Source organism: Egretta garzetta, unplaced genomic scaffold (genome assembly GCF_000687185.1).
Source record: "Egretta garzetta isolate BGI_Z169 unplaced genomic scaffold, ASM68718v1 scaffold188, whole genome shotgun sequence".
NCBI classification, from domain to species: Eukaryota; Metazoa; Chordata; class Aves; order Pelecaniformes; family Ardeidae; genus Egretta; species Egretta garzetta.
The window spans coordinates 3,373,840-3,401,600 of record NW_009260622.1 but is presented as its reverse complement, the minus strand read 5'-3'; the positions used below and the strand labels follow the sequence as shown (position 1 = coordinate 3,401,600).

Sequence of the window (27,761 nt, the reverse complement as noted above, 5' to 3'; positions counted from 1 at the left end):
CCCTAGCCCCGCGGCGTGTGTGTGCCCCGGCTGCGTAGGGCCCTGCGGGGGCCGCGCTGCCCTCCGACGCCCCTCTCCCTGGGTCGGAGCTTTCCCTTCCCCCTTCCCTCCCGCGGCAAGCTGCGGGCTGCTCCGCTGTGCCCTCCTTCCCCTTTCGCCCGGCGCTGAGGGGGCAGAGGGAGGCCCCTGAGGGAGCGCCTCTCCCCCCGCGGAGCGCAGCCCCTCGCCTCCTTCTTCCCCCGGGCTGGCGTGGGCGGGAGGTGCCGGCGGGGACCCCGCTGCGCGTCGGGGCGGGGGCGTCCAGCTGCGCTCCCTTGCCCCTGCGGGCCTGCCCGGGCGGGAGCGGGGCAGCACCCCTGCTCTGCCGAGCGAGCCTCACGGAGTTTCCTCTGCCGGATCTCTCAGCCACGCTCTTCGCGCTCCAGGCTCCACAGGGAGCTACGCACGGGCATAAATTCTCAGTAACCTTTTAAAACTGCCCCCTTCCTAACCTTGTGCGCGTAAATCTAAGTCTCGTATTTGTCTTTTTTTTTTTTTTTTTTTTTTTTTTTTTTACACAAGAACAGTGATGGGCAGCATTGCATGCACCTAGCTTTTCAGTCACTTCAATAATACAACAGACCCTGAAAACAGCTTGTTAGTAATGCTTGTGCAATTATCTGGTACTATTTTTTATTATATCGTTTACTACATTTAGATTTTTTGTGACATTTTAAAAAACCTGTGTGGCAAATGTGAATGCTTGTAAGACTATTCAATGACTGGATCGAGCTTCACCCATACAACCATGAGAAATTAGGGCTTTTCTCTTTAAAAAGTTCTTTGCGCAATTATCCAAAATGAAGTTTAAGAGAAGATGAATTACATGAATGGTCGGGCAGATGCATTCCGTCAGATCAGGCAGCACTACTGTAAAATCCATTTGAATGTTTAAAATGGTGTATTGCATAAATTAATGAGTTTTAAGTTCATATTTGCAACGTAGAAGTTGGTCTTTGCTTCCCGTTCACTATGAATTTTTCTGGAAGTAGACATTTAAAAGCAGTGGAGTTTTATAAAAGTGAAATACACGAACTCCAGTTTCAGAATCACAGCAGGCAAGTTTTAAAAGATTTAAAAGTAGTAGCTTGCAGGATGAACATCTCCAGTTTGGCAATTAGAGAATAAGCATGAAATTTTGAGTGTGCTTTTCAGAAGGTCCATTTTTTGTTAGAGTATTTAATTTCCTGCAGAGTTTCAGTGCTTGCTAACTGTATCAGTTGAAAGTCATGTGCATATATGACGTTATGTTTTTGCTAAACTGTTCTTGACGATTTGGTATGTTGCAGGCTTAGTGCTCAGGAAATTATTTTGAGTAATATAGCTCTGTAATGGAGGTGGTATTTTTCTATGGGTATGATTTAATTACAGAAGTGAAATGTATAAGGAGAATGGAGGACTGTGGCATATTTTCAATGTGGGATCAGCATTCAGTGATATTTTTGTCCTACTTTATTTGAATGATGTGACTCAGTAGCCTGCTCAGACTGTGGTACAGGACAAGGTTTCACTGAGGACTAAAATTCAACTCAAAAAAAAAAAAAGCAAAGTGATTTTTTTGGTTTGTATCCAACTATTGACAAGCATTGAGAGGTGGTTTTTTTTCCTTTTTCTCTTTTCCTTTGGATTGATTAGTAACTATGTGCATCTATGTCATGTAACTCAGTTTCTCAACTGCATCCTGCTTTTAAATATCAGCTGCTGAAAATGACATCTTGGCAGATGATGTACATCTGGAAGAACAGTGTACTTCACTATAATCCATGCTTTTAATGTCTGGGCTGTGACATTAACAATACAGTTTTCCTACAAATACGAATCTTTGTCTGACAAATAATGTATGTTATTGGTGCAGAAAAAAAGTCTTTTCCCAAATTAATTGTATCACAGGCTTCTAGTGTCTAGGTGTTATGATTGTAACTGCTAAAATCCAAAAATGTTCACCAGTATTCTGAATGAAGCATAAAGCAAATTAATGGTCACTTCCTCTTGTTTCTTGGCTAAATCTATTATCTAGAGATAAAGAACTGCATGGCATCTAGGGGAGGAATTATGAATACTACAGGGAGGAGAAGCTAAATGAAAGGATGGCTATAAGGAGACTTGTCTGGGTGCCACGTGACTTGGAAGGGTTAAAATTGTCCAAGCTTCTTTCTCTTTTTTTTGGACAAGGGGAAGCTATGTTCAGCTATGATAATAGTAGAGTTGTGAAAGAATAAAACTTAGATTTTTTTTTTTTTTTTTTTTAAGGGAAATAATCACAGGTTGGAGACAAAAACATTTCAAAATGAAGACCTTGCGTAGGTGATTTGTGGTCATGACTTGGTCATGACTTGGGTGCTGAATGTGTAATTTTTAAATGCCCAGTAGTGTTCCTTACTTTCATCTAGATTTACTTGCTACAAGAACTGTGAGCCATGAGATCCTGTAAAGGTTGTTCAGAGACCCAGTAGATTAAAAGGACTGGTCTGGTTCTGGCCATTGCTTGTATTGTAGAGAAACGTACTTAGAAGATAACTAATAAAATGAGACCTAACCTAAGCATAAGAAATTCCCATTCAAATTTAGTTTAGCTTAGAGAGGGTTGGGAAAAAAGTAACATTCACATTAATATTAGTTTAAAATACCCTCAAAAATTAATAAAGAAACTGAGAACAGTTATGTGTCTCTTACAGGCCTCAAACCAAACTGTAACTATACTTCAGCTTTCGTTAAAGGAAAATAGACAGCAGATTAAATATGAGCTTTGCAATGTGATACTGTGGTAAAGGTATGTAACAGAAAACAAATGCTTATGGGTAAGTGAATTATATGCACCCTGCATAAATATCATTAGAAGTATCAATAGGAATGAAAAGCATTCACTCTGGAGATGTCACAACAAAAAAGCAATAGCCCAAAGCTAAGAAAAGCACAGTTTAGGCTTGCTGTTAGAGCAGGGGTGAAAACGATACAGATGTTTGTCCAGAGTATCAAAGGAACATTGAGTTTTCATTTGCTCACAGTGAGTGCAGTATCAGATTTTCATAGTAATTTTATATGCAGAAGTCTTTCAGAATTTCAGGAGGTGTTTTAGTTTCTGACTTCTTACACATGGTGATAGAATGAGATATTATCTTAAAAACACAACCCTCAAATACTGGTAGAGTTGCTTCTTGTGTTTAGATAAACTAGATATGTTGACTTTAGTATGTTGACTAATGATATTAACTTTGATGTGCTTATCAGTAACAGTAAAGATACCTCCAAATTATTTACCGTTCTGCCATTCAGCTAGGGATTCAGTACAATATGGATGGAGGCAGAGCTGACGCTTGATTTCATAGAAACTTCTATGGGGACAGCTCATACAGTGTTTTGCATGTGAAGGTAGCAAAATTAAACTAAAATGTGCACTCTTCTAATTTTTGTAGTCAGTAGAATATAAAGTAAGAAAGAACTGCATATAGCCTAGATTTTCAAATATGTTTGGAAGAGAGTATACTGAAAACAGAACTAACAATACTGTTGTCTGTGCTCTGGAAAGCTGAAGTATAGTTACAGTTTGGTTTGAGGCCTGTAAGAGACACATAACTGTTCTCAGTTTCTTTATTAATTTTTGAGGGTATTTTAAACTAATATTAATGTGAATGTTACTTTTTTCCCAACCCTCTCTAAGCTAAACTAAAACACTACAAACTGAAAGTTAATAAGCTTTATCCAGATTATGGGAGGAAGATAGAAAGCTATTGTGCGTATTTTGGCTTGTTCTCTCTCAAGAGAGAAAAGGCATGGGAAGTTTTTCATGTACTCTCTGGAAAAGTATTTGTAGAATATGTAGATAGATTTTAATGTTGAAAGTAAACTGTGAAATGGTTGACCCGGTAGACTTATAATAGTGTGGTTGTGTTGTGTATTTAAAGTAAATGAACAGGAAGTTCTAGTGTTTTCAGTTTATAAGCTGCAGCGAGAGTTCAGACTTTGTGCTGCTGCAGTCTATAAGCATTTGGGTTACTCTTTTGCTCTGGTGCTGAAAAAACTTTTAACTTCTTTGCAGCAGATGAATTGTGGCATGAGCATGACTTATTATAAATACATCTTTGTGCTTTATTCTGCCAGTTCTTGCTGCTTGAAAATGCAGGTCTCTGCATGCATGCCTTGCCACTTCTTAATTCATGCTATGTTGATTCATTCGAGGCTTAGCTTAATTGGCTCTGGTTATGGAAAGCTACTTTAGAACTGATTGTCACAGGGAGTCTTTTTTTTCCTTCAGTACAGATAAAGATATTCTGTTTTCCAGTGCTATACAGCCACTGAATCTTGATACAGGTGTGGGAGAGGCTAACAGTGATGAGGCAGCTAAGTTGCTGTGGCTTGCAAAGTCAATATCCTCTCTGGGAAAACCAGAGTTTACTTTCAATTACAAGTGATAGTATGTTTTCTGCTACTGAGGATGTTTCAGGGCATTCTGCTATATTGGTTAGTTATACTACTAACTTTTTCAGATTGAGACCAGTTGTGTCTACTGATGGCAAATGTGAGATTGCGCAAGTCCCATTACATGGAGCTACGGAGCCGCTTAGTTTGGCTTGTTTTTCAGAGTTTAAAATCTAAGTACTTGAATCCAAATCTTCTGTGATAGCATTGCTGTAAGTAGGACGTGGAAAAATGGAGCCTGTTATGGCTTACTGTTAAGGGGATATAATATGCTAAAAATCTAGAAATCATGTAAGGTGCAGACAGCACTACATTTGCTTCTGAGCACCTTCAGGAGGTTTTATTGATTTTAGTGTGTTCTTCTGCATGTTACTTATTCCTCTTTCTTTTCCCTGTCTGCTGTAAGGGTACACATATAGAAGGAAACTGACAGTTAAGGAGAATGCAGTGTTGGCCATATGCCAAATGATGTTAAATTCAAATAGAAATAGCCCTTGTAAGTAGAGAATAAAATGTGGTAGTGGTGGACCAGTATTTTTGAAACAAGAATAACTGGGTAGGTTTGAATTAACATTTCATCCTATAGTTAACTAAACATTAACATGAAATCTTTTCTTGCTTTGCAAATGGACTTTCTCCAAGGGTTCCCTTCAGCTGAGACTTTCTAAGCTGTGGTTTACACTGAAATATCACTGCTACTTTATTGTAAACATAGGAATTCTTAGGTTTTAGATCAGTGTCACTAGTGTGACATAATAATCTATTTGGATTGTGAATTTAGCCTCATTAAATATGTGAGGATACTAACTGATTCCTTAAAATTCAGAACTCATGTATGATTGAAAGTAGACATCTTTTAATTAAAAGAAAATGGAGGAGGAAAGACTTTACAAACAAACCAAAAAAAAAAAAATCTGTAAAAAGGGGTAAAAGCTTGAAGTCATGCTATCGCTTGTACTCCAGTGAATGTGAAAAATGGGTGGGTGGTTTCAGTCACCAGATAATGCTGCTGAATTTGCTTCCCCGTAGTCAAATAAACAAGTTTTTTATTTAGTTTCCCCAGATGCAAAATGAGACTTATATTGAATAAAGTGTTAGAGAGCTTTTTTTTTTTTTTTTAAACACAAAATTACTTTCATTGCCTTTTGTAACACAGATGGGAAGGAACCAAAACCATGCATACAATATCAGTATTTTGTTACTAATAATATATTAAAGTAGTTTTCTAGTAGGGTTTGGGGTTTTGTGTGTTTGGGTCTTTTTAAGTACCTGCAAATTAGGTTAGCTCAGCTCCTGTAATGCTTCAGGCAATTCAACATCATAGGAGGATTTTCTCCTGTGATCATAGCCTTTCTTGTAATTTTGTTCTCTTTTAAAACAAAGGCCTGTTGTCCAGCAATGGAAGAGATAAGTTCTCTGCACAGAGTGAAAATTTTTTTAAATGTGAGTTGAGTACAAGGCTTATTAACAACAAATTGATAAATACTTGAAAATTGAATATTGTGCCATAAACCTAAAAAATTAACAAAACAAACAAAAAAACCCCCAACCCCTTAGCTGGAGTGGTTAGTTAGAATGTTCCTGAGCATAGGATTTCATATTAAAGTTTACTTAATTCTGCTCATTTTTGTAATACTGATTTGGAAAAGGGTTGGTATAAACTGAGATACAAGGTGAATGTTAGAGGATTGCCTAAGGTTTTGTATCATTTTCAGTGCTGATTTGATGTGTTGTCAGTGTTCAGACATTTTACAGAATTACATAAATTTAAGCTTTGTTATTTTTAAAATATTAGACTAGACTGGAACTATTAGACTAGAACATTTGTATCTGCACCTCTGTAAAAATGTGTACAATATCACTGTCAGAGGAAAGCAGCTCTAGTGAACAATGTGTGCATTTTTTCCTAAAAGAAGCAAGTTTATGAAAATGTAGAAACAGATTCTCTGCAATGTTTGGAATTAATAATACAAACTTGATCTGATCTGTAGGCTTTGATGTTTATAGCACTTAACCATTGAGGTTGGGTTGTTTTTTTTTTTTTAAGTCATGGTCAACTTGTTTCATGTTGATGTGCACAAGAAACATTTTTTTGTTTATCTTTCTGGTGCCAGTAGACATGCCCTTGCTGGTTTGGCTGGGAGAGGCACTATGATACAGCATCAAAATGCCTTTGTGTGTTCACTTTGTAGATCATGTAGTACAAATGCCAATTCATTTTCTACCAAACCCTGTGAATTTAGATGTGCTTTTTCTCTCACCCACGCAAAACACAGCTAAGATTCAACAGCTTGCCTGTCATATTATACTAAGAAAAAGTGATAAAAGCAATTCTTGGAAATTCATGTGATTCTGCTAATAGTGATAGCTGATCTACTTTCAAACTTGGTTTGTGCTTTCTACGTTTAAGAAAAAAGGTTCGTAGGACAGCAGTGAAAGATCTGATGTCCTTGCTGGGAAGGAAAATGAGCTAACATAATACGAAACTTTTGGAAAGGTTTTTAATTAATTTTTTTTTCTTATTTCTAATTCTGTAGGTTCTGTTTCCATATGCTTTCACCTTGCACAATATTTTATTCTAGAATATGGACTGATAAACACATTATTTCCGTAAGTTATTGTTTTGGCATTCATAAGTAGTGGAGTAATGAGTGGTAAGAGGGGAACTACTTCTGGAAGCAGCACAAATACAGCCAGCTTACTTGAGAGGTCCGTGTTTTTAGCCATTGCAGCTAAAGTTGCTATATTTTTCAACTCAAAATATTTGTAATCAACACTAAGTCAGTCAATGCTAATTCCTCCCAGATTGTGTGTGTGGTTTGTTGTTTTGGTTTTGTTTGTGTTTTTTTTTTCTGGTGGCTTTTGTTTTTAATTTATACTTTCTTGCTGTCTCCTACCTGTCCTTGGCATGATCATTATACTGTATGTTTAAGCTGAATTTTTTTGGTGTCACTGGTACTGAATATGTACGTTATTTAGTTGCTGATTTGTTAACCTCAAGAATGAAAAAATATTTGGACAGTACTGTTTTCTAGTTGGGCATATCTTTCATGAAAGAAAGTAGAGAGATAAAAAAAACTTTCCACTGAATCCAGCATTAATCTCATACTGGATTTACTTAAATAGCTACCTTAGAGGCCTGTTTCAGAGGCCTGTTTCCATCGTTAGGGACTGAAACTGTATTTCTACTTTGTAAATAGGACATCTTACTTCCTTCTGTGTTAGGATCCAGGCCTTGAAGTAGTTCCATAGTTGTCTCAGCTCTTGGTTGTTTTGGATGCTTTGGGAACACGTGGTTCAAGGGGTAAAAAGTTGCTTTCAGCACTGAGGGTGAAGAGATCAATGACCAGGAAGATTTACTTCTCTCACCAACTGTGAAGAGATTGTTGAATCAGATTTGAATCGTGTGGTGCAGTCTTTCCTGTACTTAGAAGAAGGTTAAAACAGTTTCTACGTAAGTAGAGAGAGGAAATAAAGCAACAAAGCAAGTTTTGCATTCTGCCAGTATATGCAGTTATAGAAAAACTTCCATGCTGTACTAGTGGCGAGTGTGGAGCTATGCAGATCTCGCTGCAGGCAGAGAGGAAACTGTCCCCTCTGGGAAGATAGCTCGCTATGCTTTTTGGACTAAAATAATTGCTTGTTAAAAATGCTACTAAATAGCAGTATTTTGAGCTTGAAGTAGCTGTTCTATTTGTGATCTTTCAGGTGCTTTTTCTTGTATCTCAAGTTCCCAGAATTTTATGCTGCTCCTGTGAAGTGCTTGATTCATCAAGTACTTGATGCTGTGAGCCTTTCTACAAAAGACACTCTGTTTCTCAGATTCCTTATATTTATTTGGAACAAGAACAAGTGGTTTACACATTAAGAGGAATGTTCTCATAACCTTCTTCCCTTGTGCACATTTGAATGAGAATTGCTTGTTTATATCATTTCTAATCCCACAGTAACAGGTTACAGTAGCATAGCAGTGTGACCTTTTAATGTGATCACAGGAAATAAAATGTGAAATCTATTTTAAAAATGCATCTTTGACTAAGGAAGAGTATACTTCCTTTTTCTGACAGGAAAAATAACCCATACTAGTTCAGAAGATCTTGATTCCCTTATACAGTGTAGAGCCTATTTTTTCCACTGTCTTCTGTACAGTCATTGCAGCTGCTTGAAGTAGGACTGAAACTGCCATCCTTGCGTAGGGTTGTATGTCCTTGCTCTGCATCGCGCAGGCGTAAATGACTGGAAAAACAGAACTCTGACACGAGCAAGAGGTTTTAGGAAGAGGACCTTCTTTTGGAGACAAGGAGAGAATGGGTCATTGGAGCAAGAACTGGAAAGATACTACATAGCTTATTGAACAGCCAAAATACATACACACACATTTTAGAAATTCTCTGAATATTTCCAGAAATGGAAGAAAAATGGGGAGAGTTTTAACCAGCAAAGGATGGGGGGAGTGGACAGCTACCCGAGTCTGGAAAATGTTTTTGTTTATTCCCTTTACAGTTTAATTAAATTGCAAAGCAACTTTGTCACTTGTTTCTTAAACTTCTGACAACAGGAAATTTTCACATTAAATCGCAGTTGCTACCTACAACTGCGCAGTGCCCGGCAGTGTCTGTAGGATGACGTTATGAACAAGAATCTTGTTTCAACTTGTATGATGTTTTCATTCCCAGTATTGATACTTTCTCAGAATTGGCCTGAAGTGTTTCATGACCAGAACAGATCTGCCCTTGTACTGTGTCAAAACTAGTACGGTAAATATGTGAAGGACATGTGTTGTGAACCAGCAAACCCATCCTTTTTATCCTTGTGTATTACAACATTAGCTGTGATTGAATTGATAGTGTACTGAAAAATGCAATATTGAGTTGGGGGCGTTGATTGATTGTTTGATTTGCCAGTGAGCAGTAGTACATAGATGGCTCATCAATAATTTCCCTTTAGATAGAAATTGCTTTTGGTTCTTCTACAATAATCACTCTGATAACTGACACCTATTAACAGACAGCTAAATTATGAAGGCGCGTGTGGCAGTCTGGCTCTGTGTGGTAGAGGCAGAGCGGGTGGTGAGCATGGGTAGTTGCGGCTGGGGAGGAGAGGGGGTCTGAGCAGCCTGAGGTTCAGAACCCAAGGCGGTCAGCTGTCCTCTCTGGAGGCAGGCTCAGGAATAGGGCTGTTTTCAGGGGGTACCCCCAGGTTCTAGAGCTTGTTTGTTTTGTATCCATCAGGCTGGTCTTGTTTTCAGTAAAGGTGAAAGACTGGAACAGGAGGTTGGAAATATGTAAAATCTTTACAGCTGCTAAGTTACTGGATTTATTAGCCGACGTGAGAGCATTAGTGGAGGGGTCTAATCTTACAAGTCTTTTTAAAGCTTGTCAAGAAGCAGGCAGAGCAGAAAGACTTCATGGAAACTACTGACTTACGCCTTATTTGTCATTGATTTCTTGTTTACAATTTGTGTAAAAGTTATCATTCAGAACCTCCGTTAGAAGCGAGTTCGTTACGCTAGGCTTTACTTGATTACCTTATACACTCCAATGTGCAGGCTGCTTTTCTGTGGCGGACTGACAGCAGGAAATTCCTTACTTGCTGTTGTGTCTAAGTTCTCTACCACATGAAGTAGGGATTTTGGGTAGTAGAACTGTTAATGTGCTTATTCTCTTTTTAAGAATAGCTAAATAAGTTAATATTGCTACCTAGTTAGGAACAAGCACTCAAACATTTATTGTTTTCATGTAATAATGTCTACATCTTTAGCATTTCCCTGTACTAAAGTCTTTGCTAACAATGTGTTTTCCATATAAAACTATCTCTCTACATGCAAAAATCTATCTTGGAATACTTAGAGAAAAATAAGCCCATCTCCAGTAAAAATGCTTTGCCCTCAGCACTCTTTATGTAAGAGGTGGCACTTGTGTGTGATTCTAATAGTCGCTAAGCTTTATTTGTAGATTGGTGCTCAGAAGCCTTCAGTGTAATGGTCTTTTGGGGGGCAGGGGACTGGAAAGGGATGTGATAGGGGTTTTTAAGGATGTTTGGAAGTTACTGCATTTTCTACTTTTCTTTTCTGTAAGTGTTCCAGATAAGTGCTAAGACTGCGAATGAGGGTTTGAGATAGCCACCAAATTATAAATCATGTTTAGTCAAGACTGATAACTGGCTCCAGCTGACAGGAAGTGGAACGTGATGAGCGTGAGCCTAGCGGAGTGGTGGGGTGCAGTGCCTTAGGTACAGCGCTGTGTCTGGCTGTCAAAGAGGAGCACAGAAAGGAATAGGAGTCATGCATGTCCAGAGAGGATGCTGTCATTATAGAGATAGAAGTTGCTTGGCTTTGCTAAATCAGTTGGTGTTCTCAGAGTGAATTATTTTAAACTACCAGTATTAGTAGATGCATGAAGTGGCAAGACATTTTTTATCTCATCTGATTCACGCAACTTATTTTCACTCACAAATCTGCTTCATTAGCATGGGGAGGATTAAACAGTCCTTTGAAGGCCTAGCTTGTCGAGTTTTGCAGTCTTTTTCATGTACTGGAGTGCAGAATGCTGATCTGTCCTGCATTAGGATGTCTGTGAAAGCTTATCTTGATTATTTGATGTGCCTGTTTAACACTGACATTTGTTTTTTAAACTCTGAGTTGCTTTCGGATGGGGAGAAGACAACCTGCACAGATGGAGGTGAAAACTCTCTCACTGCAGTGACAGTTAAAACAATATCTAGTAACACAGGATTGGTTCTGCCAGTGTCTTAAAGTATGGCTTTGCAACTTGGAGAAATTATAAAATACAGAATAAATTTTTAGCATTTAAGGTATGGCTGCTTTTGGGTTAAGGGAGGGGTTGTATCTTTCCACAGGAAGTTCTCAGGCTTGTTGACCATAGGTAGATTTTCTTACACATTGTGTTTTCTGAAGACATGCTTCTATTCACCTTCCCTGTGTGAGAAATGAATGCCTACACACACTAGAAACTATGCTTATGATAAGTAAAATGCAGTATTAATAACTACGGTGACTAAAGACTCAATATGCATTATTATTTGTGTGTGAAGGGCAGCTAGTAAAGCAGAGTGCTCATAAACCTACCTCGGATCTAAGTAGCTTAACATCTCTGAATGTCAGTTCAGTAAAGGTTGCATCTCTGCTGTCAGCATTTAAGGGTTAAGTTTCTCTTTCCAAAAAAGTATTGATTTTTCTCTTTTTTTTTCTGAGAACAGTTTACTACTCTGGACATAGCTGTGTAAACACTGAGCTTTAAGTGCAACTTCTTCTGTTAAACCTCGGTGTAGAACAGAGGTGCCCAGCCATTCTGTCCTGGAGCCATGTGAAGGCTGGACAGTCTGTTCTGTCCCCGTCATCAACCAACATGCTTGTGCATTTGTCATGTGGCCTGTTAGCCCTTACATGACCTGACAGTCATATAGTCAGGTAAACAAATGTGTAGGCTCACGTTTGTGGGAATAGGGGAAATGGCGTCAGTGTTTGATTTACCCCCCAAACTGTATTTGGTCCGTAGATTGTGAGCTGATCATCTCGGGTTTAGAAAGCTGTAAGCTTTAATATTAAACTAGCTTAGCTTAGATTGGTTTCCTAAACACATATTGGACTGTCATGTGAAAAAACAGGAGTATCCTAATTCTGCTTTATCTAACATCTGTTTTCAGCAGTACTGTTTGTTCTCGGCAGGTTTTTGTGTGCATTGCAGTAGCTTGGCAACCTGTAGGTTGCACCATTCAATGAATTCAGTGTGCTTTTAATCATCACTAAAATTTTCCTTTCCAAATTTGAATATTATAAGTACAGTGAAGGAGGCATCTGTGATTATAATAGCAACAGCCATGTTAAACAGCTTTCAACTGAAACAAGCTGTTCGTGTGAATTTGTAATCCAGTGTATTTCTTTAAGTTTTGGTCTAAAAGTCTTTCTTGATAATTGTAACTTCTTTCTGGGAACAGTATTTAAGCAGTTATAGCTACTTAAAACTTCCCAAATACAGATTTGGGCAGTGTGCTGAAAAACGTAATTACTAAAAGCATGACTGTTTGCTGGTTCTGTTGTAGGAGCAAAGCTTGAGTTTGGCCTTTCTTTGCACGCAGAGGCATGAACGTGGTTTGTGCAATCCTGTTAATTGTACATCCTCTTTAAACTTGAATCTCAGTATGTTAGAAATGGTAAAAAGCTTTGAGTAATAGTGTAATGAGTATGCTTTGGCAGAGTGAATCTTTAGTTCCATTGCCTGTGATCTTATTAATGGCCAACAGAGGCATTCTTATGCCACGGATTAGAACTCAATGGGATTTTGCATTATACCCTGATTTGTAGGGAAGAAACAGAATGCAGGCGGGAAGCCCACTTACATTATGGAGCTGGTACCTGTTGTAACATATGGCTCATCATTTTGAATGAACAAGGTTTCCTAATGCTAAATAAATCTAGTAATCCCCCTCACACTTTTAACTTAAAAATTGCATCTCAGGAAAGCCAGTAAAACAACGTATGGTACAAACATCTTCAAGGAAATTAAGTTTACCACTAAATAAGATGTAGATATATTTTTTTTTTTTTTTTTTAAATAGGTAATGCAGAGTTCACAACTTCCTATTTAACAATTCCTGCCACTTCCTTTCTTGTGTGTTTTAGTATTTCCTCTACATACAAGCTCATAACTTTGAGAATTTTGATGGAATTAGTAGAAAGTTGGAAATCTGGCTGTTGCCTGTCCCATAGTATTCTAAATACAAAAATGATACCAACATGGTCTGAATATGTGCCATATCACAGTCATGATGTGACTTTATTCCCTTAACATTTGCAAATATATTAGAAAGTTTTATTTAGCTTTTAGGTAATTGGAGTCCCCAATGTGAATGAAATAATTTATGCAGAGTGAGACCCTGTAGCTATGAGAGGTAAAAAAATTGCTTTAAACTCTTTACTGTAGTTGCTCAGTGTTTCAAAGTAGTGAACAGAGTTTACTTGCGTTAGAATGGAGCCCTTTCTTTTTCATATTAAACATTTACTGGTATTGCTTTGCTTGTTCTTTTAAAGGTTTAACACAAATTTTTATGTTATGGTAGTTTTTCACAGTTGTCTCTAGCAAAAGTAAAAACTTAAAAATATAAAAAATTTTAAAAAGTGCTTTCACCAATAGAAATACATTTTAAGACATTATTCTTACCCTTCCCATTTATAAAAATACTAATAAAAAACTGACATAATGCATGTAAACTAAAACCACGATGGCTTAAATATGTCTTACTTTGTGAATGCCAGTTTTAAACACAGTGTGATAACGCGTGTTGCTCCTCATCTTTCATTATTCATAACTGATATACCTGTTTCTGCAGAGTAAGAATCTGATACATGTAGAGCCACCTATGTTTTAATTTTAAAACCTGACCATTAATTCATATTCAAGTATGTTCAACATTGGCTTGTCACTACTTCTGCCATGTAAATTCAATGATATTTTGGCTGTTGGTGGGACAGTCAGCATTTTGAAAGTCTCACCTATGTAGTGTAATATATTCAGAAGAAACTTGGGCTGTGTGGCCAAGATGTAGTATTAAATGTACAGTTTGGCTGAAAAAATACCTTTGAATTCTAAGGCATTTCTTCCATCATCTGAACAAATATGGCTCCAAAATACCAGCCTCCAGGTCACTGTTTCTAACACAGAGGGCTCACAAAAAAAACCTTCATGGCAGTTCTGGTGTGTTGTGTTTGAGAAGTGTGTTCAAGTGTATCTGTTCCATGCTTTTGCTGCTGAATAGATACAGGAGCTACGCGAACACTTTTGTGCATTGATTACTGAAACTAGAGTTCAGAGCTCTTTAAACAAGGAGTACATGTTCGTAAGCAAGCAGCTGTGAACTGGACCTTTTCTTTTCCTTTCAAGACAGGCTCTTCTGAATGCTCCAGATAGAGAGGAGAATGCCTTTACCTTATCAAATAAGAATATATGCCTTTATAAATGAAACATTACAGAAAAAATAGTGGTAAGTCTCTAAAGTCTGAATAATCTGTTGCTGTGCATTTGATATGGTAACAGTATTGTGCTGTGAAAGCTAATTTAGTAGGTTTCTGAGAGGGGAAATAAGCTTTGGAACTCTTATAATATGCAAACTAATTAAAGGTTACAGTGAACACAGCTGTTTCTGCCAAGCTGACTAAGCTAGGAATTCAAATTACTATTTTTAGCCAGCTTATAATGTCTCTGGTTCTCAGTGGTACCCATGTTATTACTTTTAAAAATTATATTAATGTGTGTTTATCACACTGACAAACTAGGTACACATTTTAGAGCAACCAGTCTGTTACTTTTTAAATCAAACAGTGTGAACATACAGACAAAACAGAACACTTTATCTGTAACAGAGCATCTGGGCTCTGTTACACTAAAATCACACCTGTGACTTGTATGAACTCTGAACTGAATGAACTGAAAGCTCCCTCAGAGGAAGAGGCATGAGCCCTGGAATCAAGTAATTGTTATTTTCTCTAAGTTGTTTACATATAGTCTGTCTAGCATACATATTCCCCCTTTTCTTGCCCTCCAAGAAAGTTGCCTTTCTCCATTATGTAAGAATTTCTTGCATACTGTTTTTTGCATTCAAAAAGCTTTTCTGTTGATCCTTGAGATACTGTACAGATCCTATAAAAATTACTGTAAATTCTCTCCTGAAATCTAGAAAACATTGCAGTTAACTCTACTTCTGCAGACTGTGAAATAACTGCACTAATAAAAACTTCAAAAACAATACTGGTGAAGGTTACTTTGTGTAGTGTTTACAGTTCTATGAGATATTGTCAAGAGTAACTTCAAAATTACATTCTGAACTAGTTTCTTTTTTTTCTAACAAGCTTTACTTGGTACTTTCTGCAAAGATTACTGAATGAGCAAAAGCATTCCTCAAAATCTGTGTGTACTGAATAGACATACTTCATGCATAAATTTCTTGCCTTTTAAAAAAAAAATGTCTAATTTTAACATAACATACAGCAAGCTGGTGTCTAAAACTGATTAAACTGACTGTACTCTCTGAAGAAATATATAACTAGTTTAACTTGAGATAACAATTAAGTCTTGGAAAAACTATTTTAATTCCTGTTTGCTTCTGTTAACACCAAAAGCTTGCTTACTTTATCCTCTAAATTACAGTAGATAAGATCTGAGTTTAGTTCTAGTCAGTGTTGGGTGTAGAAGATGATGCTTGCAAATTAATCCTCTTTTCACTTCTGTTTTTCATGATGGTAAGAGACTTTCAGACCAACTCAAATCAAGAAACTAAAACTAGGCAAACTCCAGAAGTTCTGATTCCTAAGTAATAATCCTTTTGTTTCTGGTTTTGTGTCATCATGGAAAATAGGCCACTGACAATTAATCTAGAAGTGCTTTTGTATTTAGAAAGACTTTCTCACCAGAAATGTGAAGCGCGATTTCCAGGCCTGGCTCCCATGGCTCTGAATGACTGAATGATGTTCGCTTCCAGTGACAACTCTTTTTTTCTATAGCTCTAATGATGGGGAAGGGGAGCTAATCTAAAACTTTCCTCACTTGCCTCTAGGGACCAGGGAAGACAAAAGCATTCCTACAAGAGCCTAAAAAAATTGCTCAGAGAAATAGCCTCCCTTCTGAAAGGAGAAATATATAGTTGTTCCAGCACAGCTGTCAACCCAAGAGCATTACAGAGAAGTGGTTGGATTCCTAAAATGGTAGTGAGCAACATTGACTCCTAAGTTAGAAACCCAATGAGTTCGAGCATTGCGGATGAAAACTAATCTGCTTGGAGAACACAAGCAGCATCCGTAATAGCAACCAAGATGTGTCTTCTGACTGTCTTCAGTGGGTGACTTCCTTAACTGGGGCAGTTGCACTGCTCTTGAGGGAGGACACAGCTGGCTATTTGGAAGAGATAGGGTAGATCAAAATCACTAGTCTAGACCTGTCTCTTTCTCATTGAAACCCTTTAATGTTTTAGCAGCCCAAATTGACATAAATGTTTATTTTGGAACCTAATGCCAGCAACAACAAACTTGACATTAGGGCATCCAAAGGACAATAGCAGTGATGTGAAAAAATGTATGCTATTTTCTTTTCTAAGACCTAGAAGGATATTTTTGTAGCTTTAAGTCTCCAATGAACTTGGAAAGGATTATGTGTGTGCGTATTCTCACATACAGTCTATCTTTTTCCCTTTGCATGCACATTCTAATGCCATGTTAACAGCATAACAAAAATTGTTGATAAATCTTGGAGTGTACGAAGTCTCCTGCTTTCCTTATTGCTCACTGCATGGACTGTAGTTTCTAGGAGGTATTGTAAGGTGCCAAGTCAAGTTGTTGAATTTGTAGAGCTTGGTAAGTAAATACGAGAACAATTCTGGAGCTCCTTTAAAAACTCAGATTTTCTGTTCTCAGGCACATCTAGTGCTGTAAGACCTCTCTGTCATTGGTGAATTTTTTCCTTTTGATCAAATTGTCTCTCTGTAGCCATCTCACATTCCACCTAGTTCTTAATATTTATTTTGAGCACCCACTAAAACTTCTGAGGTCATCTGTTCCCTGTTTTCAAGTAGCACTTGTGTATGATCTTTGGTCTTTATTACTAGTAATGGGATGGCCACCACTTTAATGTAGATATCACACCATGAGAGAGATGTATGTGTTTTCCTATCTGAACCTCAGCATCCATCTACAACAGAAAATAGTGCTGTGGAACAAACTGCAAACTGTAAAAAGCATGTTCCTAGTTGCTGAATCCAGGGTTAAAAATCCTTGTGATCTTATTCAGGGAATCAGATGCCTTCCAGGGAATTGTTCTGGTGCTAAATGCATGGTGGTGTAAAATCAAATTTGCTGAAAAGCAGATGATCTGTACTTCTCTTTACCACTAGGAGACTGTTGAAGAAAACAACTTTTCTTTCTCTGACTCAGTTAGGATTGCCTTGATGATTAGAACTATAAAATATCCCAAAGCTTGGCAAATGATTTTTTTATCCCTACTGGATAGGCAAAATGATGGATTTAGGAGAGATGATGACTCTGTAGTAGATTGCAATTTTACCCACATCCTAAGTGTTTCTAAGGTCTTGTGTATTTTATAGATACCTGTCCCTTAGGGCCACTTCATGGCTTTACTGCTAACTAAAATCCTTTATACTTCATGGATGCTACCTAATTAGTTTCAATTAGGGAGAAAAGGGAAAGCTAATTAGTTGGTGAGGTGGTGTTCCCAGCTTACTTGTGGTTGGTGTTTTGGGACTGCTGTGTAAACACCCTGTCATTTCCCCTAAGATCCTTTCCCAGAACAGGCCTCCGGTTTAGTAGTGGGCTCATACTGTGTGCACTGTCAACTTCTGCGCTCTGGCTTCACAGCAAAATTGCCTTTCCCTGGGGGAAGGAAAATAATACGTGTATCATAGCAATTGAAATGTCTGGGGAATCACCCTGTGTTTGGAAACTCTGATTTGTGTTATGCTTTCATGCATAATTTCATAAACACATCAGGAAAGTGACTGTGTGAGCTTCTTGTATGGGCTATGTTGGGGAAACGTACCCTGTGGTGGAACTTCATCTTTTAAACTTAAGAGCAGTGGCTTGCTAAAGTGTTGTTCTAATGCTGACTTCGTTTTTCTCTGGTAATTTCTAGTTGTGGTGGGTGCTAGACAATTGGAGATCTATCTCACATATGGTATCTTAATTTGAAAATGACCTTGACAAAATTAAGATCACTCGGGAATTGTAGCCTGCCCTTTTCTCTTTGACAGTTCTGTTATTTTAAGAAGGTCTGCATGCTATTGACGAGCTTATATCACTGCAGATAGGGAATACTGGACTTGACTAGTCTTCTGTTAATGTGACCAATATTCGTAAGTTACCAGTGAGTAATCTAGATGTGTTTAACTCATGTGATCTACAAAAGAATTAAAAATAATGCAGTGGTAGTTCTGCAATGGTGTATATTTAAACTGCTAATAAGACAAATGCACAAATGTTGGCTTTTCTTTAAAAAAACCCTAACATTTGTAATGTTATTTTGCTTCTTTAAAATATTTGTCCTGAGCAAAATGACTGTGGTGTTTGTCTGTTAAGCAGCTAAAGTGCTGTGCTGTTTGTTTGGCTTTTAGTCAACATACTTTCCAGGAAAAGGTGAAAGGACACAAATACCACAGGCAAGTTTCGTTTGTACTTCTGTGAATGTGAAGTATATGTTTTAATCTAAAATGAAGTCTCTTTTTAAAAACTTGAGTCTTAGTAGAAAGACTCAAACTTCAGCTCCTCGAATATGCAGGTCTGCTTGCTTTCAGACTTGGAAAGGATTGATATTACTCATCAAGACCACAGAACTTGTTCTGTGTTTGGATGCTCTGGGTCCTTTGGTAATTGTAGTAGTTCTGTTACAGTCATTAGATAAGCATGTTAATAGTCTCCCCAACTGATTTAGAGGGCCTTGAACAGTGTCACTAGATTCAGTACCAAACAATTGCCTGGATTCTCTTTAGGCAGAAGATGATATTGTCCTTCCATATTGATACAATACCTAGTAACTTAGGAGCCTCTCAGATTCCTTGTCAACAGTAGTAATAAAAATGTCAGATATTCTGAAAATATGCATTCTTTTTAGTGGGCAGTGTACCCATGGGGTCAAAAATGGGAGTTAAGAACAAAGAATCTGTAAAGATCTGTCCAGCTTTTAACTGATAAGACCTTGAATCTGTTGCCTGATGAGGGCACTCAGGTGGTGGTAGTGATGGAAGGGGGTCTGAGTGCAGGATGTCAGTTGGGTCCAAAATATTTCATTGTTGTCATTCAGATGCCAGGCCAAGTTTAAATTCTGAAACAATGGATCTCTTATATGTATTTTCTTAAAAAAACATGTGATTCTTAAATACATTACAAGAAGCTAGCAACTGTGGTCTTATTAGGAAAGACATGATTTAAAAACACTCAACCCACCCCAGCAAACAAACCTACAATCCATAAACCCACAGGTGACTTTTTGTTGTATTCATCAAAATTAAGGAGACAGTTTGTCAGAGTGGAAACCTGGAGGAGAGGAGGGAAAAGACAACTTCAGATGGGGTCTGGTCATGATTTTTCATTGCTTACTACTGTTGTCATACAGCTGACAGGCATTCGGAGTAGAATTATTAGCAAGTTTTTGTCTCTGCACCGGAGCACATGCTCTGATGCCCTGTACAGATCAAATTGCACATGCCTTCTGTGTGAAGGGAGAGGATGGTAAGTTATGAAACGGAACTGTGTGCCTGTGTTCGTTTACAGGAACATTCTTCTGCTTCAAGATGTTAAATGTGCTCGTTTCAGGGTACTGAAATCAATTTACAGGAAGTCGGGCTCGACTGATTCACTTTCTACATACTGATTTCTGCCCAAAGTGAGACTTCTGATATTAACGAAGCAGGAATAATTTTTTTTTTTTTTTATTCTTTAAGGTTGTGGTTTTTTTAAAGGTGAGATTTAAATCTGAATAAGAATGATTCCGGGTAATTCCTGTAATGGTGATGAAGTTTACAACTGGTTTGTGCTTGTATAGAACAAGAATTCTCACTGTTTTCCTGCCTTTATTTCAGTACCTTTTCTTGATCTTCTGAAAATAAATTAGCCACTGCCTGGTAGAATAACCTGTTTTCAGGGCTCCAAGAACAGGCTATCCATATGTCAATCATGACAGGTAAAGAACCACCACCTGATGATAGGTCCTGAAACAGACTGAAAAACGTAAAGGACTTCAGTTAGCTCAGTTTATTCCTTCTGTCTCTCTGATTCTCCTCTGTTAAGATTTAGGGATGAACAGGACTACGTGGTTGGTTTTTTTTTTTTCCTCCTGTGCCTGCTTCTTCCATTTTTAATGGAACATAATTTTCACGTTTGTTTCTTCTTAGTTTTCATTCTGCAGCATGTAAAACAGCATGTAAGACTGAAATATAAGAATTAGAGTGGAATTGTTGTTTTACAATGAAAAGAGGGTATGATTACTTAAACATGTTGGTAGTCTAATATGAAGTATATACTACTAATATGAAGTATAGATTACTTCAAAATTCTGTTTTGGAGAGCATCTGCCAAGACACTACATGGATTAATAATGCAGGAACACATTAGAGCTCTACTGCATTGAGGTGCAAGAACTTTATATGGAGAATGAAATATTCCTTCACTTGATTACTGTAAAACTTGTACTCATTGACAAAATACTAAGACAATCAGAATTGCTTGACTCGTCCAGATTTAACCAAATCAAAACTTTTTCTGAGTGCCTTTATTATTGAACAGATTTAACTCAGCTTGTGGTGTTTTTCATACACATATTACTATAATTAGCATGATTTGTATAAAGCTCTCCTTAAATCCTTTCTGTCACTATTCTTCTGTAACTACTTTCAAGCTGCTTTTATCACTCTTTGAAACAATGTAGCTCAGGTTCTAACTAAATTATCATGGACTGATGATCGTTTTGTAGGTACTTCTAGTTGCCCAGTCACATTAAAAACTTAATCAGAAGTGGTTTATCCTTTTCACATATAGAGTATGCGTGTGCCCTGTAAGGATTTCCATCCATCAAATTACCTGGTTAAATGCAGAGCAAAATCTAGATTTTATTTTGCTGATAGCAACTAAAGATGAAGTGGGTTTTCATAGCTTGATCAAATGCCTGTTACCTAAAAAATACTTCATCCTTCTGCCAAAGGGTGTTTGGATAAAACTGTTACAGATTAAACCATGTCAACATGGCATTGCCTTCTACTATCTTTTAGTAAATAGGACTCTGGTTACTGAGAGATACAGTGTCAATTGGCTGCTCTAGACAGCTATTATGAAGTTTTTAATCTCAGTTTTATTGTGGATTTATACAAAATAAATTATTTCTATAAGCCATTTATTAAATTTTTTTAAAAGTTGGAAATTCATACACAAGTGCCAGCTGTTATTAATGGTATTAACTGTGCAAACCAGGCTAATTAGCTTTCCTCTGAAGTCTTCTGCCCTTGTTCTAGCACAATCCTCAAAATTGTTTAAACACAAGATTATCTCAAACCTTTTAAAAAGACTGGATTTTTCGAACCTCAGTGTTCAGTGTATGTTAATTGGTGTTGATTACACCAATGTTCAAGTTGGTATATTAACCTGAGCTGCTTTCTGAGACCCATGTAAATTAATTTAAATACTTGAAAATCTAGCAAATGTTTGAAAATATGTGCATAATTGTGAGGGACTTGAGAGAGGGTAATATGTAGCCGCTTGATGGTTTAAAAAAAACAAAAACCCAAACCAAACCCAACTTCTTAAAAAAGCAGTAAACTTTAAAATATGTGACTAATGACCATGAAAGTGAGCGGTATACATATACAAACCACGAAACAGTGAGCAAGGAGCGATGTTGATGCAGATAGCTTGAAACTCACTGTATAAGGTAAACCGTGCTGAAAAGGGGGCACTCAAAAGCAAGAGAGTCTTATATTTTAGTATCTTTTTTTTTTTAATTGGATGAACTCATTTATCTTAAAATTAAATGGTGATAATGGATTATGCAGGAATTTGGAGCAATAGTACAGTCTTGCTTTCTTAACATTAACTGAGGTTATTAGCACTGTATGTAGTATCTCTGAAAGATAGTAGAGGATTCTGAGTGAGTATAAATAAAAAGTCATTACAAGGTTCCTGTTTCATGAAGTCAGAGATCCCCCTGAGAAACTGTAAACTATCTGCTGTGGTTCCAAGGGCATCTCTTGTCTTTTTGCTTCCAATTTGCAACTTGCCATTTGCAGCTTGTCTAAACTCTAGAAAATATCTTGGTTATGCAGCACAGTTATCTGGTTTTTCTGTGAAAAGGTGTGAGAAGAAGCTTTTCTCATCCCTCCCTCGCCTTCTAGTACTTACATTTTTTTTTATGTCTTTTTTTCATCCCCTCCCCACCCTCCCTGAAGCCTACAAAGTCTGCACACATGGTCTTTACCTCATTGTTGGTTTGGGGGGGGTTGGGTCGGGGTTTTTCTGTGCAGTGGTAAGAGCTATAATGCTGTTAGATGGCTTGTGAGGTGTCAGTATGAAAATATTAGGTAACTAGGAAAGGAGGACTCTGTTTATAACCGCAGTTGTCAGTTTATGAAGCCTGGAATACTCTAAAGGCCAGGAATTACACATTTTTAAACTCATACAAAACCCATACTGCAAACAAATTAAGGTCTGGATTTGCTACACAGACTAAATTCCTTTAGTAGTTATGTAGGTATCTGGGCTGTCAGATGTACCAGTCTGTTTGAGAAGAGGTTAAACCAAAACTCTCGATCTGGAGACCTCTGATTTTTGGGCAAATCAAGATCTGGATCTCATATCTGTGATTATTTTTCTTACAGGAGAAGAGTAACTGAGTTAGAACCTCTTGACACTTTAATGAGACTGTGGTTTATTTCCTGGCACAGACTTTGCTTGATGATACAGATAGCAAAGCTTTTCTTCTGCACAACACCTGTCAAGAAAAAGCCATTTCATCTTCTTGAAAGTCTCTATCCTTCCAATAATGTCTAAGATGTATTTCTGGAGCAGACTGAATATCTGGGAGGAAAAATAGGGATGGACATGAAGAAGAACTTCAGTTGTTTTCTTATACTGACCCTCCATTCAGTCGTTTCCTGTTTTGGCAGAGAGTACATGGCTACAAAACAGCAGAAGTAGAGTGTTCCTGCCAGCTACCCTGAACTTCTTCTGTTATGGGTCATAAATTTCAAGGACAAACTGTATTTTGAACTTACTGAAATTTGAGAAGTCTCATGTAATTCTTTAACCTAATACTAGAGTTCAGATCTTCAATCATCATGGCTCTGCTGCAACCCTCAAAAAAATCAGAATTGGAAAATCAGTTTTCACTCATTGCACATAAAGACATTGAAGGAGTACAAGAATCTGAACAGCTGAGTTCTGCAGAATTGCAATGATTTATTCTACAGCAACGTCTTCCTTTTGATAACATGCAAAATAAATATAATACTATTAAAATTTGGCAATGACGCAAGCCTATGACTTTCTCCCTTCTGTGGAAGTATATACCCAAGTTGTAGGCATGTTGAAACTAGTGAATGGTGAGAAGCAATCTATAGTATTTGCTAGCTGCAATACAATGTGGGCCCAGAAAAAATTAGTACACTTTTGCAAGTGCTGATATGATTTAATAACGTGATCATGCCCAGTTTACATTCTCCTGGGGGGTTATTTCCGTGCCTGCAACCAGCTGACTAGTGTCAGAAACACTGCTTACGCTGAGTTGCTACAACCTGTTCCAGATTGCCCACATAGTGCTGAATTAGCAAGGGGCTTTCTAGGAAAACCATGTTGCAAGTGTGTGATTTTTATTTTTTTTTTTTTTTTTTTCCTTTTAAAAACTCGTGTAATGGTGTTGCTGAACTTTAGACAAGCCTGCCCCTTTATCTCTCTGCTGGCTTTTTTTGAGGGATATTAATAAGCAAATCAATACAACCATATTTTACTTGGAAGCAAAACTGAGAGACTAGATTAAATGTTTTAAAAGGGTATTAAAGTCTGCATTTATTTCGTTTATCTGGCTAAAATTCTGCAGCTTGTGGTTAAGATTAATGCTATGCGATGCAATTTTCTGTTCATCCCTCTGATCTTTAGATGACCTTCTTGTTACCTGCAAGTTACATCCTCATTTCTTGTCCAAATATCCTGATGTAAAGTTTAATACAGGATAAGAAATCCAGTCTTCCTTGTCAGCGTAGGTTGAAGGAACAGTTGATCTACGTATGCTTTATATCGTAGCAAGGTTCTTTTGTTGAGTCAGTTCACTGCTTCTCAGTGACTTGTTTGCTCCCTTACACACTGAATCTGGAGACCTTTTCCCATTTGTGTAAAGCAGCTGTTTATTATGGATCCCTTAGTACTGCCTGGTTTTGCTGTGGTTTTCTGTATAGGTCTTTGCCACCTCATGTAACTACAGGGTATTTCCAGTCTGAAATCAGCCTGTAATGACATCTCGGGAAACAGCAGCTTTCACTTGACTTCACTGTAACTTTTTTCTCTTCCACCTTTTAGAGCAGTGTCATCATTTTTTTTTTTTTAGTGCTAGCTTTAAGAGGAAACTTTTTTTTTAATAAGCTCTTAAGCTAAACTTACTTTTTTATTTAAATCTTTATACACTTGTTGTGAATTGCTTTCCTTAGTGTGACTGCCTCAGTAGATAGATTACTGTGCACTTCTGTAGCCTGTGGTAAGATCTTGGCAATTGCTGCTTCCCGTAGGAACAGAACTGTTAAAATTACAGTATATCATTATCTCTCAGTCTGAGCTACTCCAGAGTTTATGGTGTAATAAAGTAGTGTCATCAAATTGAGGCCTGCTGCAAAGTTCCCCAGGAGCCTTTCTGTTGAATTTGAAGGCCCTTAGGCTGGACATTTAGTTTCTTTTCTGGAAGTACTGACATGCAAATCTATGCAATAGTGCTGTGTGCTTGAATGACTGATGTCGTGAATACCTCTTCATGTGATCTTACCTAATACTTGAAGATTTTGGGGCATATCTTAGCTCTCTTAATCTCCCATTGGTGTCTGAACAAGATGGGGAAAGTATAGTGAAATGTGCTGTTGTGCCAAGAGTTTACATATGGCAACTCAGTGTAGTGCAGAGTACCAGTGGCAAGGACAAGTAGGAAAGTTTGCAGAAAGTACTTATTGAACAAGGGGGGAATTGACAGCCCTAGGACTCCAGAGTAGTTACAGGTTGGGAGACTGAATTGAGGTTAGTTTTTTGAAGGCTGGGAGGAATGGAAGCAAAGTGCTGTGGGCTGCAGAGTGAATCACGGATGTTGGGTTTCTGGCAGGGGGAAGAGAGGGTCAGGCATTCTGGTACAGAAAGCTTTGGGACAAGGGGCTGAGAGCCATCATGAGCACCTCTTCCTGATGAACATCTGTAGGACTCTGGAAAGTAAAGCTGTCTTCATGGGACTGATCTCTTTTTTTTCTGAGCAACACAGCCATCTGCCTTTGAGTTCTTGTCCTTTCTTTGTGGCAGGAAATGGGATGCTGTCAGGCCAAGTGGAACCCATCCATGCAACTGAGGAACCTTCACCTGTAAAGCACTAAAGAACTTATTCCAGTCACTACTGCAAATTAACAGCAACAAGAACTTTCCATTTGAAGAACAGTGCTTCAGCAGACTTCCTCTTTCCACCCCTGAAGTTTTTGGGGGTATTTGCACAGGGTACAGGACTTAACACCAGGAGATGAGTGGCATGGAATGACTCATACTCAAAACCAGAAGCATTTGACTTTGGAAAACTGACCTCAGTTCTAGCCCTTCCTCTTTAAAGTTTTATAGTGCATGACCTTTTAAATGAAATGTCGAGCTTCCTTTTTAAATGACAGGTTCTCTGCATTGTGACTATGAGCGTGATTCCAGAAGGTATTTCATAACTTTATCAATCCCTGTGTCCATCCACTACCTTCAGTTCTCATCACTGGTTTCAAGTTTCTCGTAGTGTAATAATTACATGCTTTGAATGAGTCTGCTTTTTCCAACAAGGAGATCCTGTAGTACTACAGGATCCTGGAGTATTATTATTGACATATTCTGAAACTGCCCAAGCACCAGTAGTTATGTGACACCTGCAGTTTTTGAGGAATGTACAAGAAAGCCTATAACGTGGCCATTTTACGTAATTTGTCACTAGATTGTTTCCCTCCAATAATTTTCTCTATTGAAGGCCATCTGATTTCTGCTGAAGTCGGCTTCATATCATGGAAGTGATCTTAGATTTATTTTTTTTTATTGTCACTTTAGATGTTCTAGCAACTGCTGTAGCCAAAAAAAAACCCCTAAACCTCCCCAAACCCAACCAAAACCCCAAACCACTTTTATCCCATATTACCGAGAAGAGTATTCCCTATCTTCTCAGTCATGAATTTGACCACTGAGGTCCAGGCATGCATGCCCTCCAGGATTTTCTCTTTTTATTGGTGTTGATTACATTCAGAAATGAAGTGCTATACACTAGGTGGATTTTCATATGAGGCAGGAGCTTGCCTGTTGCCATATCTAGGTCCCTCACTTTATTACCACCCCACCACCCCCATCCCATTTTTTTTTCCTGTTTGTTGAAATGTGCTTCAGAAATATATTACACTTCTTAAATCGTCGGTGTTTCTGGAAGGTACATGGGTAACTTCTTTCTTTTAATTTTCTCTCTGCCTATGGGAGTTATGCATCTCCTAGAACTCCCTTATTCTTTCAGTACCTTTAGGCATCATAGCATCTTTAAAAAGATCTAATATTTGGTAGGGTAATAGCTAGCTCTCTATTCCCCGAACAATGAATTACCAGTTTCAGATCCTTAAATATGTGATGTTGGCATTTGAATCTGCGGTGCTTTAAGAGTCTGGGAGCAGTGTGTATGTGCACATACATGTGTATGGTTAAGTATAATATTTTTAATATTATAATGCCTTTGTATCATTCAATTTCTGTAATGAAGCATTTAATCCATTTCCTTTTTTAAAAGAGGGTACAGTTATTTTCAAATTTGTTAATGTCATGAAAGGAAACAGTGTAGATTAGTGCTGCTGCTAATTTAACCCAATATTTACAGCAAAAATGCTGAAGGGTCTTTCAGTTTATTTGCATTTTGCTGTCTTTTTTTTTTTTTTTTAATACGAATCCTAAGTGGTGGGGTGGTTGCGCTGATTTTGGGTTGTTTTTTTTTTTAAACACTGAAAAAAACCCCATATGTAGGCTCTGTGGAAAATGTGGTTGGAGATCTAGAAAACCATTTTTCCTGATTCCCTGGTTTTGTCTCTTGTTAATCTTGTACAGTCAGTTCAGAAGAAGAATAAACCCCTGCAAAATACAAAGTCACCAACCTAGTGTCAGAGATGAATTTATGAAAACATCCATTTTAGCTGCCTCATGTTTGAGATATTAGACTGTGGCAGTCAAGATCATATTCTCCAGACTGCATTCTTCATAAGCAGAAATACTGGCAGCCATGTGTTAAGTTATAAAAAGAGAGCAGCTGATGTCAGGGCTTATTTTAGTGAGGAGCCATTTCAGAATACTGTACTAATTTTGAGCAGGTATATGTAAAATAGAACTCTTCCCTTGACGTGTAGCGTTCAGTGTAAATGGATGCATAGCTGAATAATGGGGTAGAAAAAAGCCGAACAAGTAATAAGCTGCAGTAGATAGCCCACTTAAAAAAAGAAAAAAGAAAAAAAACCCTAAATCTTCAGCACTGTACATTATTCTTTATGCAAAACTGAGAGGAACAGAAAAACAG

The 27,761-nt window shown here is 37.7% G+C and overlaps 1 protein-coding gene across 4 annotated transcripts in view; it reads left to right on the top strand.

Annotated features, from left to right (window-relative positions):
- The first annotated feature begins 561 nt into the window (after nt 1-561).
- Nucleotides 562-27,761, top strand: part of PTPN1 (protein tyrosine phosphatase non-receptor type 1) — a 42,064-nt gene continuing 14,864 nt past the window's right edge. The window contains exon 1 of one of the 4 annotated variants that reach the window (XM_035900859.1): nt 562-636. The gene's annotated coding sequence lies outside the window, so the exon portion shown is untranslated. Of the gene's footprint in view, nt 637-6,884; nt 6,953-14,354; nt 14,455-25,832; nt 25,892-27,761 lie in introns of those variants that run through there. The other 3 variants (XM_035900858.1, XM_009645451.2, XM_035900857.1) reach the window with 3 other exon arrangements.